The 14646-nt window shown below is 40.8% G+C and overlaps 1 protein-coding gene across 1 annotated transcript in view; it reads left to right on the forward strand.

Annotated features, from left to right (window-relative positions):
* The first annotated feature begins 7898 nt into the window (after positions 1–7898).
* Positions 7899–14646, forward strand: part of LOC109876561 (claudin-34-like) — a 28532-nt gene continuing 21784 nt past the window's right edge. Inside the window, exon 1 of the mRNA XM_020468968.2 lies at positions 7899–7998. The gene's annotated coding sequence lies outside the window, so the exon portion shown is untranslated. The remainder of the gene's footprint in view (positions 7999–14646) is intronic.

Below are 14646 nucleotides of genomic sequence, written 5' to 3' on the forward strand. Positions count from 1 at the left end.
TAATTTCCTCCCTCACTGAACAGCAAACACAAGGGGTAATTCACAGTAATTTGAATTACTAATCACTGTGCCCACAGCAAAAAATGTCAACATTTTGGCATAATATATGTGCAAACTGTTCTGAAGTGGGAAGCAGGCTCCTGCAGCATGGGACGCCCACAGTAGGAAGAGACTGTCCTTTCTTGTTGCCAATTGTTGCCTCAGACCAGGACTCCTTGCTTCTCCGATAGATCCTACTGGCTTTGCATTTATAGGGACGGGTGTGTTAAACTGTTGCAGTGCAACACAGCTGTAACATTGTAACATTGTTACGATGAAAATAAAACCTAATATAACTCAAACGGAAATCAATTTGCATTTTTGCGCAGTCCAGGCAGTGCTGAGAGGGATAGTTTGGCCTGCTATTTGTACCAAATCTAATAAGAGGTTGAATTCTGCTGAAAGCACTTTTAGCCTGAGTATCAGCCATTTCACCCGGGAAATAGCTACTAGGGCTAGAAAAATTGGCACAACACCCGACAGTGGAGAAGGTGGTTCTATCGGGGGGTTTAAAACCTCTTGATACTAGCCAGCCCGGATCTGGGATCGTGAATACAGCCTCAAGCTCATTACCATAACGCAACGTTAACTATTCATGAAAATCGTAAATGAAATGAAATAAATATGCTAGCTCTCAAGCTTAGCCTTTTGTTAACAACACTGTCATCTCAGATTTTCAAAATATGCTTTTCAACCATAGCAAAACAAACATTTGTGTAACAGTATTGATAGCTAGCGTAGCATTTAGCGTAGCATTCAGCGGGCAACATTTTCACAAAAACAAGAAAAGCATTCAAATAAAATAATTTACCTTTGAAGAACTTCGGATGTTTTCAATGAGGAGGCTCTCAGTTAGATAGCAAATGTTCAGTTTTTCCAAAAAGATTATTTGTGTATGAGAACTCGCTCCGTTTTGTTCATCACTTTTGGCTACCAAAAAAAAACGAAAATTCAGTCATCAAAACGCCGAACTTCTCTCACCTTGGCACTTGGCCTCTATTCTTAGTTTAGAATTTCTGTCTCTTAACCTAAGCCCTATTTTAATGTCTGATTCTGGTCTTCTTTTGATAGCTTTTTTTAGTAATTTAAAGTATATTATACATACGTCTTACCATTTATCCCAAAGGGGTTGCCTGTGCCAGTGCACATCAGATTCGTCTGTCACTTATTGAAGCTAACCCTAACCCTATATAAAAAGTACATTGTATTAATATAGCATTTTATCTGCAAATAAAATGGGATCGAAGCTCAGAGGGGGAGTGCATGCTATTTATGTATGAGGTCCTTGGTTCAATCCCAAGGTTCTCCACTGAGTTTATTTGTGTGCCAATTTCACATTACACAATTACTACTTTCCAGAATGTGAATAAATAACTTGCAGCATAGAGTGGAATGGTGGCCAAGCGGTAAGCCGTCAGTCTTGTAAACGAAAGATCATGGGTTGAAATCCCATCTGTGCCTTATGGAATTATAGCTTGTACCATGGAGAGGTTCTTTCACTGGAGGACTTTGAAGAAAATGCCATTTGTCTGAAGTTAATTCTCTGAGTATATTTAGTTCTTAAATTACACAACTCCCACTTTTTAAGAAGGAAATAGATGTGCCAAGTCATCTGTTTTTGTAAACTGATGAGTTCAATTCTTGTTCGACGTTTATGGAAGCTAGCTGATATTATGGAATTGTACTTTCATTAGAACAGTGTAAAGAAAAGGTCAATTGTGTTGATATGGCCACTGCGACCTGTATGCTCTAGTCGGCTGGCCCTCGCAACATATTCGTCGCCGGACCCACTGGCTCCAGATCATGTTTTTAGTCTATACTAGGTAAAGCTCCGACTTATCTCAGCTCACTGGTCACGATAACAACACCAACCCGTAGCACACGTATCATTCTTACTCTTCTCAACGAGCAGCAGGTGCTGGCGTGGGCCCCATCCCCATGCCAGAGCACTCACAGGCGGCCCAGTCCTCGCGCAGCAGTCCCTCCCAGCTGCAGTCAGAGCAGAAGATTTTCCACCCCTGCGCTTTCAGACTGCAAATTAATCGCACATGCGGGAAGCCGCCGCTGGCTGATCCCGCCCTGGTTTACATAAAAATTAAAAATAAATTAACTGAATTAGTCAGACTAGTTACCGTAATTTTCTCACATTGCCATTGACAGTTTTTTCTATTGTCTCTTTTTAGTCCATTTAGATTGTAGATTGTATACCATTTCTTTTTTTTAAATGTTAAGGTTAAAAATGTTTAATGTTTTACTGTGACTTGTAAGCTCCTAAGTGGATCATAAGGTTAAAAATCAAACCAAATTAAGAAAACTAAACTGAAAAACACAAAACCAAGAATAAAATAAAAAATGTAATGAAAAACTAAGTAGCTCCGCCAGGTATCTCTTTTGGGTCACTTTATCTGGTCCCAAGCCCGCCGGATAAAGGAGGTGGGTTGGAATTGTGACATAAAAAAACAAGAATCGACAGAAGAAATTCATTTGTAGTTCTAAACATAGTTAGGGTGTTTTCACTTTGTGTCTCTTCCACGATGTTATTCCTCACTCCTACAGTGTCCATCACAATTACATGCACATGGATAATTATGCAAATTAGGTGATGACATCATTTAGCGACATTTAGGACAGCCAATAGCTACTTTCCTTACTGAGGTGTTGACAACACTGTTAACTTTAAACATTGGCTATCTGAGAAGCTAACTGATCGCTGCAGCTGTACATAGCCCATCTGTAAATAGCCCACCCAATCTACCTACCTCATCCCCATATTGTTTTAATTCACTTTCTGCTCTTTGCACACCAGTATTTGTACTTGCACATCATTATCTGCTCATCTATCACTCCAGTGTTAATGTGCTAAATTGTAATTACTTCGCTACTATGGCCTATTTATTGCCTTACCTCCATTTGCACGCACTGTATAGACTTTCTTTTTTTTCTTCTATTGTGCCATTGACTGTACGCTTGTTTATTCCATCTGTAACTCTGTGTTGTTGTTTGTGTTGCGCTGCTTTGCTTTATCTTGGCCAGGTCGCAGTTGTAAATGAAAACTTGTTCTCAACTAGCTTACCTGGTTAAATAAAGGTGAAACTTCCATTCCCAGAAAGGGTATGTAGCTCAGTGGTAGAGCGCATGGGCGGCAGGGTAGCCTAGTGGTTAGAGCTTTGGACTAGTAACTGAAAGGTTGCAAGTTTGAATCCCTGAGCCGACAAGGTACAAATCTGTCGTTCTGCCCCTGAACAGGCAGTTAACTCACTGTTCCTAGGCTGTCATTGAAAATAAGAATTTGTTCTTAACTGACTTGCCTAGTAAAATAAATGTGTAAAAAAAGGAAATAGATGTGCCAAGTCATCTGTTTTTGTAAACTGATGAGTTCAATTCTTGTTCGACGTTTATGGAAGCTAGCTGATATTATGGAATTGTACTTTCATTAGAACAGTGTAAAGAAAAGGTCAATTGTGTTGATATGGCCACTGCGACCTGTATGCTCTAGTCGGCTGGCCCTCGCAACATATTCGTCGCCGGACCCACTGGCTCCAGATCATGTTTTTAGTCTATACTAGGTAAAGCTCCGACTTATCTCAGCTCACTGGTCACGATAACAACACCAACCCGTAGCACACGTATCATTCTTACTCTTCTCAACGAGCAGCAGGTGCTGGCGTGGGCCCCATCCCCATGCCAGAGCACTCACAGGCGGCCCAGTCCTCGCGCAGCAGTCCCTCCCAGCTGCAGTCAGAGCAGAAGATTTTCCACCCCTGCGCTTTCAGACTGCAAATTAATCGCACATGCGGGAAGCCGCCGCTGGCTGATCCCGCCCTGGTTTACATAAAAATTTAAAATAAATTAACTGAATTAGTCAGACTAGTTACCGTAATTTTCTCACATTGCCATTGACAGTTTTTTCTATTGTCTCTTTTTAGTCCATTTAGATTGTAGATTGTATACCATTTCTTTTTTTTAAATGTTAAGGTTAAAAATGTTTAATGTTTTACTGTGACTTGTAAGCTCCTAAGTGGATCATAAGGTTAAAAATCAAACCAAATTAAGAAAACTAAACTGAAAAACACAAAACCAAGAATAAAATAAAAAATGTAATGAAAAACTAAGTAGCTCCGCCAGGTATCTCTTTTGGGTCACTTTATCTGGTCCCAAGCCCGCCGGATAAAGGAGGTGGGTTGGAATTGTGACATAAAAAAACAAGAATCGACAGAAGAAATTCATTTGTAGTTCTAAACATAGTTAGGGTGTTTTCACTTTGTGTCTCTTCCACGATGTTATTCCTCACTCCTACAGTGTCCATCACAATTACATGCACATGGATAATTATGCAAATTAGGTGATGACATCATTTAGCGACATTTAGGACAGCCAATAGCTACTTTCCTTACTGAGGTGTTGACAACACTGTTAACTTTAAACATTGGCTATCTGAGAAGCTAACTGATCGCTGCAGCTGTACATAGCCCATCTGTAAATAGCCCACCCAATCTACCTACCTCATCCCCATATTGTTTTAATTCACTTTCTGCTCTTTGCACACCAGTATTTGTACTTGCACATCATTATCTGCTCATCTATCACTCCAGTGTTAATGTGCTAAATTGTAATTACTTCGCTACTATGGCCTATTTATTGCCTTACCTCCATTTGCACGCACTGTATAGACTTTCTTTTTTTTCTTCTATTGTGCCATTGACTGTACGCTTGTTTATTCCATCTGTAACTCTGTGTTGTTGTTTGTGTTGCGCTGCTTTGCTTTATCTTGGCCAGGTCGCAGTTGTAAATGAAAACTTGTTCTCAACTAGCTTACCTGGTTAAATAAAGGTGAAACTTCCATTCCCAGAAAGGGTATGTAGCTCAGTGGTAGAGCGCATGGGCGGCAGGGTAGCCTAGTGGTTAGAGCTTTGGACTAGTAACTGAAAGGTTGCAAGTTTGAATCCCTGAGCCGACAAGGTACAAATCTGTCGTTCTGCCCCTGAACAGGCAGTTAACTCACTGTTCCTAGGCTGTCATTGAAAATAAGAATTTGTTCTTAACTGACTTGCCTAGTAAAATAAATGTGTAAAAAAAATGCTTTGCATGTATGAGTTCCTGGTTCAATCCCCAGCTCCTCCATCAAAACTTTTGCAATGACCCATCTCCAACTTTCCAGAATGTTGAAATTCTCAGCAGGAAACAGAGATGTGCTGAATCTTTTGCTCTTGTAATCTGAAGAACGTGTTCAATCCCTGTTCGTACATTTATAGAACAGAAGTGGCATGGTTGCCAACTTCAATTGCATCATTTTCATGATGGGTTCGATGACTGTCCATACTTGTATTAAAAATTATCTGCTATCATTTCATTGTAGTTTGAATGGAGTGGTGTATATAAAAAGTACATTGTATTCATATAGCATTTTATCTGCAAATAAAATGGAATAGAAGCTCAGAGGGGGAGTGCATGCTATTTATGTATGAGGTCCTTGGTTCAATCCCAGACCAGCTAGATCTACTGTTTCTATTATATTATGACAGACCAGCTCGATCGACTGTCTCTATTATATTATGACAGACCAGCTAGATCTACTGTCTATTATATTATGACAGACCGGCTAGAGAAACTGTCTCTATTTTATGACAGACGAGCTAGATTTACTGTCTCTATTATACACTGCTCAAAAAAATAAAGGGAACACTAAAATAACACATCCTAGATCTGAATGAAGGAAATATTCTTATGAAATACTTTTTTCTTTACATAGTTGAATGTGCGGACAACAAAATCACACAAAAATGATCAATGGAAATGTTATTTATCAACCCATGGAGGTCTGGATTTGGAGTCACACTCAAAATTAAAGTGGAAAACCACACTACAGGCTGATCCAACTTTAATGTAATGTCCTTAAAACAACTCAAAATGAGGCTCAGTAGTGTGTGTGGCCTCCACGTGCCTGTATGACCTCCCTACAACACCTGGGCATGCTCCTGATGAGGTGGCGGATGGTCTCCTGAGGGATCTCCTCCCAGACCTGGACTAAAGCATCCATCCGTTGGTGGATGGAGCGAGACATGATGTCCCAGATGTGCTCAATTGGATTCAGGTCTGGGGAACGGGCGGGCCAGTCCATAGCATCAATGCCTTCCTCTTTCAGGAACTGCTGACACACTCCAGCCACATGAGGTCTAGCATTGTCTTGCATTAGGAGGAACCCAGGGCCAACCGCACCAGCATATGGTCTCACAAGGGGTCTGAGGATCTCATCTCAGTACCTAATGGCAGTCAGGCTACCTCTGGCGAGCACATGGAGGGTTGTGTGGCCCCCCAAAGAAATGCCACCCCACACCATGACTGACCCACCACCAAACCGGTCATGCTGGAGGATGTTGCAGGCAGCAGAACGTTCTCCACGGCGTCTCTAGACTCTGTCACGTCTGTCACGTGCTCAGTGTGAACCTGCTTTCATCTGTGAAGAGCACAGGGCGCCAGTGGCGAATTTGCCAATCTTGGTGTTCTCTGGCAAATGCCAAACGTCCTGCACGGTGTTGGGCTGTAAGCACAACCCCCACCTGTGGACGTCGGGCCCTCATACCACCCTCAAGGAGTCTGTTTCTGACCGTTTGAGCAGACACATGCACATTTGTGGCCTGCTGGAGGTCATTTTGCAGGGCTCTGGCAGTGCTCCTCCTTCTCCTTCTTGCACAAAGGTGGAGGTAGCGGTCCTGCTGCTGGGTTGTTGCCCTCCTACGGCCTCCTCCACGTCTCCTGATGGACTGGCCTGTCTCTTGGTAGTGCCTCCATGCTCTGGACACTACGCTGACAGACACAGCAAACCTTCTTGCCACAGCTCGCATTGATGTACCATCCTGGATGAGCTGCACTACCTGAGCCACTTGTGTGGGTTGTAGACTCCGTCTCATGCTACCACTAGAGTGAAAGCACCGCCAGCATTCAAAAGTGACCAAAACATCAGCCAGGAAGAATAGGAACTGAGAAGTGGTCTGTGGTCACCACCTGAAGAACCACTCCTTTATTGGGGGTGTCTTGCTAATTGCCTATAATTTCCACCTGTTGTCTATTCCATTTGCAAAACAGCATGTGAAATTGATTGTCAATCAGTGTTGCTTCCTAAGTGGACAGTTGGATTTCACAGAAGTGTGATTGACTTGGAGTTACATTGTGTTGTTTAAGTGTTCCCTTTATTTTTTTGAGCAGTGTATATAAAAATGGTATGGTGTAGAATGTGTAGAATGCAAACCCATACATCTCAACACAGCCAGCATGCTTCCTCCAATCAGTCTACATTAGAGGGAGCATGGTCTACCAGCTGCTGCTCCACCCCACCACCACATGAAATAGCCTATTTGAGGCAGGCCCACAACAATGGCCAAAGTGAAATGGAACAGCACTTTATGTTCGCTGTACTCTATATATATATATATATGTTTATTATACCTGTTTTTACATTTTATTTGCAATATATAAAGATGTAATGGGTAAAGTACACATTAGCTAGTCATTGAGGGTATGTTTTTTTGTATGAGAACGACCATAGCCTATTAGAGTGTGTATATATATTTTTATTTTATTTAACTAGGCAAGTCAGTTAAGAACAAATTCTTATTTTCAATGACATCCTAGGAACAGTGGGTTAACGACCTGTTCAGGTAGTTCTGAAGAATAGCCCTGCCACTATGACACACTATCTACAGAGTGCATGAGGAGACCTACAGGAAGACTACAGCAGGTAAGTACCAAAGATTGACTTTATTGATGGCTCAGCCAGTCCCAGGTGAGGTGAAAGATTATATCTAGTCAATCATTCACGAGGACTATAGTTTAACAGGTATAAGAGGTCTGACTGGGGTTGACAGTGATTGAACAGCAGCAGTGAAGCGTTTCATCTGTGGCCATTTGATCCAGGAGCTGCAGGAGGCCTAGCGTTTCTTACTGAAGACTTATATCACCTGTGTGAGTTTTAGTTTTTATTTACATTTGAGGTACAATACAGTAAATAGCTATCAAATCAATGTTTAACTCCGTCATTAAACGCAGACTGAGAAAATGATTCTGTCAGCAATTGTTGTCAGTTGTAGTTTAGTGAATGTTTTCCACTCAATTATACACTGAACTGAACAACAATATAAACGCAACAATTTCAAGGATTTTACTGAGGTAAACTTTAAGGAAATCAGTCAATTTAAAAATATTCATTAGGATCAAATCTATGGATTTCACATGACTGGGAATACAGACATGCATCTGTTTGTCACAGATACCGTAAAAAAAAAGGTAGGGATGTGGATCAGAAAACCAGTCAGTATCTGGTGTGACCACTATTTGCCTCATGCAGAGCGACACATCTCCTTCGCATAGAGTTGATCAGGCTGTTGATTGTGACCTGTGGAATGTTGTCTCACTCCGCTTCAAAACCAATGCGAAGCTGCTGGATATTGGCAGGAACTGAAACACACTGGTGTACACATCGATCCAAAGCGTTCCAAACATGCTCAATGGGTGACATGTCTGGTGAGTATGCAAGCCATGGAAGAACTGGGACATTTTCAGCTTCCAAGAAATATGTACAGATCCTTGCGACATGGGGCCATGCATTATCATGCGGAAACATGAGGTGACGGAGGCAGATAAATGACATGACAATAGGCCTTAGGATATCGCCCATACCATAACCCCACCGCCACCATGGGGCACTCTGTTAACAACATTGACATCAGCAAACTGCTCGATGATGCTGAACTGCAGTCATGTCAAGATCCGGATGAGGACGCCGAGCACGCAGATGAGCTTCCCTGAGACGAAGATGAAGAAGCCGGATGTGGAGGACCTGAGCTGGCGTGGTTACATGTGGTTGGCTGGGGCGGCAGGTAGCCTAGAAGTTAGTGTTGGGCCAGTAACCGAAAGTTTGCTAGATTGAATCCCCGAGCTGACAAGGTAAAAATCTGTCGTTCTGCCCCTGAACAAGGCAGTTAACCCACTGCTCCTAGGTCATCATTGTAAATAAAACATTTGCCTGGTTAAAGGTTATATAAATAAAAATGTTGTGAGGCCAGTTGGACGTACTGCCAAGTTCTCTAAAACAACATTGGAAGCGGTTTATGGTAGATAAATGAACATTCAATTCTCTGGTGGACATTTCTGCAGTCAGAATGCCATTTGCACTTTCGCTCAACTTTAGACATCTGTGGCATTGTGCTATGTAACAAAACTGCACATTTTAGTGGCCTTTTATTGTCCCCGGGACAAGGTGCACCTGTGTAGTGATCATGCTGTTTTATCAGCTTCTTAATATGCAACACCTGTCAGGTGGATGGATTATCTTGATAAAGGATAAATATTCACTAACAGGGAGGTAAACATTTGTGCACAAATCAAAAGAAGCTTTTTGTGCATATGGAACATTTCTGGGATTTTTGATTCTAGCTCATGTTGCGTTTATCTTTGTTCATATAATGAGTAGTTGAATCAGCTGACTACTGTTGATGTTGACAGATAAATGTTATCCTGCAGAGCTCAAAGAGCATGGACCTGTTAAAGTGCAGAGGGTTTCTGTTTGGCAGGCAGTACTGTGTAATCTCTATTATCTCATGGAGCCTCTATTTTAATCGGTCTTTTAAGTTGTCTCTGTTTATTAGAATTCATCATAGAAAGACATTCATATGTGGAAAGGCAAACGTATTCAATGTACAACTCATCTTAATGTATATTATTGTCTGTTGTACCATCCTTCTATGGGGGAATTCAGATGCATAAATGGAACTTAATACCCTTTTTATCCCCCTTTCTCTATTCTGACCTTGAACTGAAGCATGGGGCAACGCATGTGCGAGCCAGCTAACAGTTTGGGGTGGATATCACAGAAATTGAGGTGTGGCATAAGTGTGTCTATTCTGACCTTCACTTTTTCTCAATCGCGTACAAGCATTTTTTTAACAATGTTGTCAATTTTCAAAACAGACTTCACAAAGCACCGAACTCTGACCTTTTGAAAAAAGAACAGTAAATGTGTTTTCAAAATGTAAATACATTCATCAAAACAACAGTGCCTTCAGAAACTATTGAGAGGGATGAGGCAAAAGGCATGGCAATTAAGTCTGGCAGCCCAACTGATTGGCAAACGTACTGCAAATTAAGAAATCATGTGAATAATCTAAATTAAAAAACTATGCTATGAAACAAAGAAATTATATAAATAATGCTACTAAAAAGCCAACTCGGCTCCATCATTCATTGAATCAGATGGCTCATTCATCACAAAGTCCACTGATATTGCCAACTACTTTAATGACTTTTTCATTGGCAAGATAAGCAAACTTGGGGATGACATGCCAGCAACAAATGCTGACACTACACACCCAAGTATATCGGACCAAATTATGAAGGACAAGAATTGTACATTTGAATTCAGTAAAGTCAGTGTGGAAGAGGTGAAAATTTATTGTTGTCTATCAACAATGACCAGCCACCAGGGTCTGACAATCTGGGTGGAAAATGATTGAGTATAATAGCGGATGATATTGCCACTCCTATTTGACATATCTTCAATTTAATCCTACTAGAGAGTGTGTGCCCTCAGATCTTGAAGGAAGCTAAAGTCATTCCCCTACCCAAGAAAAGTAAAACCCCCTTTACTGGCTCAAATAGCCGACCAATCAGCCTGTTACCAACCATTCATACACTTCTGGAAAACATGGTGTTTGACCAGATACAATGCTATTTCACAATAAACAAATTGACAACAGACTTTCAGCTTGCTTATAGGGAAGGACACTCAACAAGCACAGCACTTACACAGATGACTGATGATTGGCTGAGAGAAATTGATGATAAAATGATTGTGGAGGCTGTCTTGTTAGACTTCATTGCAGCTTTTGACATTATCGATCATAGTCTGCTGCTGGAAAAACGTATGTGTTATGGGTTTATAGCCCCTGCTATGATGTGGATAAAGAGTTACTTGTCTAACAGAACACAGAGGGTGTTCTTTAATGGACGCCTCTCAAACATAATCCAGTTAGAATCAGGAATTCCTCAGGGTTTCTGTTTAGCCCTCTTGCTTTTTAAAATGTTTAATAATGAAGTGCCACAGCCGGAGTGTCTATGTATGCGGATGACTCAATACTATACACGTCAGCTACTACAGCGACTGAAATGACTGCAACACTCAACATCAGTTAGTTTCAGAGTGGGTGGCAAGGAATAAAACTAAAAGCATTGTATTTGGAACAAAACACTCACTAAACCCTAAAGCTCAACTAAATCTTGTAGTAAATTATGTGGAAATTGAGCAAGTTGAGATGACTAAACGGCTTGGAGTAACCCTAGATTGTAAACTGTCATGGTCAAAACATTTTGATGCAGTAGTAGCTAAGATTGGGAGACGTCTGTCTATAATAAAGCGCTGCTCTGCCTTCTTACGTTTGCACTCCAACAGACGCTGGGACACATTCACCTTTCAGCAGGACAATAAGCTAAAAGACAAGGCCAAATATCCTCTGGAGTTGCTTACCATGACAACATTGAATGTTACTGAGTGGCTTAGTTATAGTTTTGACTTAAAATCGGCATGAAAATCTGTGGAAAGACTTAAATGGCTGTCCAGCAATGATAAACAACAAACTTGACAGAGTTTCTAAATTATTTTTTAAATAATAATGTTCAAATATTGTACAATCCAGGTGAGAAAAGTTATTCAAATGAAGATTTATGAGAATGTGTTCTCAGTCAACTTACCTGGTAAAATAAAGGTTAAATTATATTAATACAAAAACTAAAAATGAAATCTCACCCATCTATCTACACACAAAGCCCCATGATGACAGAGTAAAAACATGTTTAGAAACTTTTGCACAACGTGCTTCACTGGAAAATACAAAAAATAAAATAAAAACTGAAATATTTACTACACAACAAACATAAGAGGATAAAAAACAAGAGTGACAATAACTGAATGACTAAAAATCACCCTAAAGAAAAGAGAGTCAGGACACCCTTTTAACGTCCCATCCGAAAGACGGCACCCTACACAGGGCAATGTCCCCAAAAACTGCCATGGGGCGTTGGGACGTTTTTATATATATATATATATATACCAAAAAAATTGGATCAGAGGAAAGGGTGCCTCTCACTGGCTCTCCAACACAACTTCCATCAGAATTTGGTCTCCCATCCAGGTCCAACCCTGCTTAGCTTCAGAAGCAAGCCAGCATTGGGATGCAGGGTGGTACGCTGCTGGCTGTAACACAACAAAATGTGGAATGAGTCAAGGTGTATGAATACTTTCTGAAGGCACTATATTACACTGTCAAAATTGCAAATGGATTCAACAAAAGAACACGACTGCCTACAAAATGATTAACACAACGATACTTATCGCTTAAGTCCAAGCAGACAATAAATCTCAGTATTAAAATGTTTTACATCAACGGTGTCAATAATTCCAGACTGTACAGGCAGGCCTCAATTCACACCAATTCAAAGCTCTATAATGTGAGGTCACAATGTCGAAGATGATCACTTAAGAGTAAACCAGAGTTACTTAGAAGTAACCCAGCATTCTCTGCAATATTGTAAAAAAAACTCACAACACCCCTGAGGCCCTTCTCTTTTCCCACAAGTCAGTGGGACTTTGCTGATAAACACTTTGTTCAGTGAAAATGTACTTGATACGATTGTGATGCTGTCTCACCTAGCCATCTTAAGGTGAATGCACTAATTGCAAGTTGCTCTGGGTAAGAGCCTCTGCTAAATGACAAACATGTTAAATGTAACAAATCTATTAATAAGGTCGGGCACCTGTCAATTCCTAGTGGAAGATTATTTATAGCACTGTTCGTGTGTTACCTGAATTGTCAGGCGTAATCTCTTGTATTCACATGTTCTTCCACTTTGATCACAATTAAAGCTGCAAGTAACAATGCCAGGGCTCAAGCTAGGCACTGTTGTTCATTGTTGGTAAATGTTGGAGTTGAGCAGTTGTTATAAGATGGCAAAAGTGTTAGTAGTTCCTGAAAAGGTGCATGAGGAGTATTGATAGTATTTCACAATAAAACATTTCACATTATGTACATAAACACAATTATATTATAGTATTCCAATCTTGTTTATGATTATTTGGCTGAAATATGGCACGATGCCACAATTTGAATCAGTTTGCATCAGTTTGACTAAGGGAATTTTATTTTGAAGGCAAACCGTAAAACCAACTATTGTGGCTGGCTAATCATTATTGTGGCTAGCTTCACATAGGCCAGTTCTCAGTATAACAACATGCTGACAGCAGTCTCTGTTATCTCACTGTAAATGTTATGTGTAATCTGAACCTTAGTTTCTAAATGTGCTGTACCTTTGTTTCTAAACCTCAATTTGATTAGCACCCTATGCCTGCATTAAGTTTGGTGGTCTGTTGCAAATACACTTAAAACAGGCTGTAGGCCTAAGCAACGTGAAGTAATGTTAGGCAGACTTATGTCTAAACATAGTTAGCTAGCCAGCTAATATTAAATTAGCTAGCTACCACCTAACCAATGGAGCTCAAGTTGTCAAAGTCTCAGACACTTGGAGAATTCAAATAACGTAGGTAAAACCACTTGCAAAAACACCAAACAATTTAGCTAGGGAAGGGAACTCGTGCACATGCGCAGATACGGTGTGTGACTGTGAGCGCTGAGTTTTGCATCTCGTTCATCGCAATATCTGTTGTGGTGCTTGTGTAGCGTCACATCGCTGAGAATAGTTGTACAACACTGGTACTTAGCTAGCTAGTTGGATAGCTAGGTTGCTAACGTAGCTATTTAGGTACTAACTATAGCATCAGTGGCTAATGCTTTCTAAGTCTACGGCCTCTGACCAGGTGCGCAACTTTGGTTTTAGAAGTGAGGGGACACGTATACGTATAAACTCAGCAGGGTAGCCTAGTGGTTAGAGCATTGGACTAGTAACCAAAAGGTTGCAAGTTCAAATCCCCGAGCTGACAAGGTACAAAATCTGTCGTTCTGCCCCTGAACAGGCAGTTAACCCACTGTTCCTAGGCCGTCATTGAAAATAAGAATTTGTTCTTAAGTGACTTGCCTAGTAAAATAAAAAAGAAATGTCCTCTCACTGTCAACTGTGTTTATTTTCAGAAAACTTAACATGTGTAAATATTTGTATGAACATAAGATTCAACAACTGAGGCATAAACTGAACAAGTTCCACAGACATGTGACTAACAGAAATAGAATAATGTGTCCCTGAACAAAGGGGGGGGTCAAAATCAAAAGTAACACTCAGTATCTGGTGTGGCCACCAGCTGCATTAAGTACTGCAGTGCATCTCCTCCTTATGGACAGCACCAGATTTGCCAACTCTTGCTGTGAGATGTTACCCCACTCTTCCACCAAGGCACCTGCAAGTTTCCGGACATTTCTGGGGGGAATGGTCCTAGCCCCTTTATAATAACTCCCTACATGTATATATTACCTCAATTACCTCGACACCGGTACCCCCTGTAAATAGCCTCGCTATTGTTATTTCCTGCTGCTCTTTGATTATTTGTTATTCTTATCTCTTACTGTTTTTTTTGGGGGGGGGGGGAATTTTCTTAGAACTGCATTGTTGGTT

Source organism: Oncorhynchus kisutch, linkage group LG4 (genome assembly GCF_002021735.2).
Source record: "Oncorhynchus kisutch isolate 150728-3 linkage group LG4, Okis_V2, whole genome shotgun sequence".
Classification (NCBI taxonomy): domain Eukaryota; kingdom Metazoa; phylum Chordata; class Actinopteri; order Salmoniformes; family Salmonidae; genus Oncorhynchus; species Oncorhynchus kisutch.